The sequence below is a fragment of the Lathyrus oleraceus genome, chromosome 3 (assembly GCF_024323335.1).
Source record: "Lathyrus oleraceus cultivar Zhongwan6 chromosome 3, CAAS_Psat_ZW6_1.0, whole genome shotgun sequence".
Taxonomy (NCBI): Eukaryota; Viridiplantae; Streptophyta; class Magnoliopsida; order Fabales; family Fabaceae; genus Lathyrus; species Lathyrus oleraceus.
The window spans coordinates 532,324,282-532,327,450 of NC_066581.1; positions in this window are offsets into that span (position 1 = coordinate 532,324,282).

Consider the following 3,169-nt stretch of genomic DNA (forward strand, 5'->3'; position numbering starts at 1 on the left):
TGATTGGTTGTTTGTCTGAACATAGTACTGATTGTTTAGCTTTTCTCACAGGTACTTTAGTAGCTTTAACTCACTGCTTGAGTTGCTTTGCTTTGCTTGTGGTTGGCATACCACTTAGGTAATCCCTCTAACTCCATGTAGTCTGGAAGCCCTGTCGTTTCTGTTTGGCAGGCATTTGGCTGAAGTCCTCCTTAAGAGGCAATGACTGTGTTTGTTTACTTTTGTGCCATGCACTTCAAGTCCTCCTAAGTGAAGAGGCAATTGGCAGATAGAAGGGATGTGCAATCCATCCCCTGCTATTCAGTTGAGTCTTTCATCTTGCTCGCACTACGTGCTGATGCATTTGAATAAACACCTAAGATCCTTGTATATAGAGTCAGTCAAGTGGAATAGAGTCCCACATTCTGGACTCCCACGTTTTCATTGATTGAAGCTCACCCAGGCCCGAGTTAAGAGCTATGAGGTCCAATCCTCATTACCTTTCATCTGCTCACCCTGACGGTCAATGTCAGTGGTTAAGAGCCCTCAGATACCCTTCCAGTTGGCTTGTTTGTCGAGGTTGATATGACCCCTTGACTAAAGCCTCACCCTTGATGTTTGAGCCCCCTTGTTGGTGTGTTTACTTCATGCTGTATGTGTTTGTGTGGTGTGATTGTATCCCCTAGGTTTGCTAGACTTCGCGTAGTCTCGTTTGCATGTCAATTAAGGTAGCACGGTTCCTTCGTCTAGGACTTCCTTTCTTGCGTGAGCTTTCCTAAAATACAAACCAACTTTATCCCCTCTTAAGGACACGTTAACTCCTTCTACCACAGGTGAGTAAGTCTCCCAAGGTCGAGCATCCGGTAGATTGCGTAGTAATGTCGTTCACCTAAAATACACAAAACAAATAGAAATAGTTTAGCCGAACTACGGCAACTCTGATTCTCATGTCCAGATGAGATACGTAGGCACGAGATGCGATGTCTTGTCGAGTTTGACTGACAACTAACTTTGATCCTTTTCTCTCGCCCTCGTTGCGATCGAGACCTTCCCTTTCTCTTGCCCTAGTTGCAATCGAGACCCTTCTTCTTTTCGCATGCGCTTGTCTGGAGTCTGATGTAAGTCCAGCGATTGGCATTCGGTTTCCCGTTTGTTTGTTGTTTGTTAGGAGTCTGATGTAAGTCCAACAATTGGCATTCGGTTTCCTGTTTGTTTGTTGTTTGTTTGGAGTCCGATGTAAGTCCAGCGATTGGCATTCAGTTTCCTGTTTGCGTTCCTTTGTTCGGAGTCTGATGTAAGTCCAGCGATTGGCATTCGGTTTCCTGTTTGCGTTTCTTTGTTCGGAGTCGGATGTAAGACCAACCATTGGCAGTCTGTTTCCAGTTGTGTGTTTGCTCTGACGTCCTTACGTCTTGTTTCAGTGTTTTGTTTCGGCGTACGTTAGCCGAGCTACGAGTGCTCTGATTCTTTCTATGGTTAGAGAAGATACGTATGCATAGGATGCGATGTCCTAGCGAGCACGTTTCCCGTTACCCCCGAACTACGTCGACTCTGATGTTTGTGTCTGACAAACTACGTAGGCCCAGGATGCGACATCCTGCCGAGTCCCCTTCTTCCGTCTTTCATCTGTGTTTCATTCCAGTGTGTGTGCAGTTTTTGAGCAGTTATTCAGCAACCTTATTCTATCCTTTTTGAGCGTGGATCCCGTCGAGTACGACGGACGTGAGGGGGTGCTAATACCTTCCCCTTGCGTAACTGACTCCCGATCCTTGCAATCTCTGGCCGTAAGACCATTTCCTTTCCAGGTTTACTTCGAGCGTTTCCTTTCCCTCCTTTGGGATAAATAACACACGGTGGCGGCTCTGTGTCTTTTCCCGCCGGTTTTTCACGTATGCGACAATTAGCAAACACAAAAATTTGTGTAGATCTTTTTAGACAGCTTCCAACTCATATGACACGACTTCAAGACATTTTTGAAAATGTTTTATTGAGAAAAATCAATTTAAAAAGTATTTTCGTGTGTGTCTGATTCAGCCACACACTTTTATGAGAATGCCCTTATGATTTACTGAGTATTCACTCAGACTAATTGCGGCAAGGCTTTCTTGTAATTCAAAATGTTATCGGATGCTTTCTCTCTGGTAGACACTTGCCTGAATTTACTTGAGATGAGGCTTGAGTTATATTCCATTTGATTTTCATAATCGGATAGTCAAGTCCAACAAACCATAATTCTTTAGTTTGCATCTTTAACCGCTTATACTTGATTTGTCATCATTAGTTGTCATCATTAGTTGTCATCATCAAAAGTTGTTGTCCTTGTTAAAGACATGTAACCTACTGTCATACACCAATTTTGTCCCTCATTAAATTAATCAATACAGTCATATTGACTTCTGCATCATCTACACATCATGACATGCATTTCATATTTCACAATCCTAAAATGTCGATAGGTATAAATTTTTCGGATCTACAGACAGACCAGTCAAACTGATTCTCAAATATATGTGAATTTAGCGTGCGAAAGATTTCAAAATCGAGCTTGCAGACGTAAATTTTATTAATCTACACTTCGCATAGTTTAATCTGACGTGCTTGTTTTATTTTTTTCGACTACTTTTTCAATCGTATTTTGATCAGTCTGAGCCTTTTAACCAGTCGCTTTTTATTTCAAAATTTGACCAAAACTTGTATGTTTCCGATAAGTTTATTTCACGCTGATCATTTTGGTGCATTCAGTTTAATTTTTCGGGTACTTTCGTGTTAGAAAACTCCAATGATGTTGGTTTTGTTTGATTTATTTGTAATAAATCGACAAAGAATCGGAATAATCTGAGACAATTTTCCTAAAAACATATTTTTTTATGCTAAAATGCAAAAAGGGCAGAACGCGAGAAAGCTAGGGCAAGAATGCTGAAACGTAACACCTATAACTCTAATATTGATTAAAACCAACAAGAGTCCCCGACAACGATGCCAATTTGATCCGTTGTCGCACACGGGTCAAAAACGAGTAACTAAGAACAGTAGTTTAGGGAAAGGACGCCCAAGTATCGTATCATAAGGACTCTTGACAAATTAATCAAATAAGAAAACAAAATAGGAGGGTTTCGATTCAATTTAGGATAAGTGATTATAAAAAGTGACTATGAAATAAGTTGATCTACTATTTTGGTTTCCTAACTTA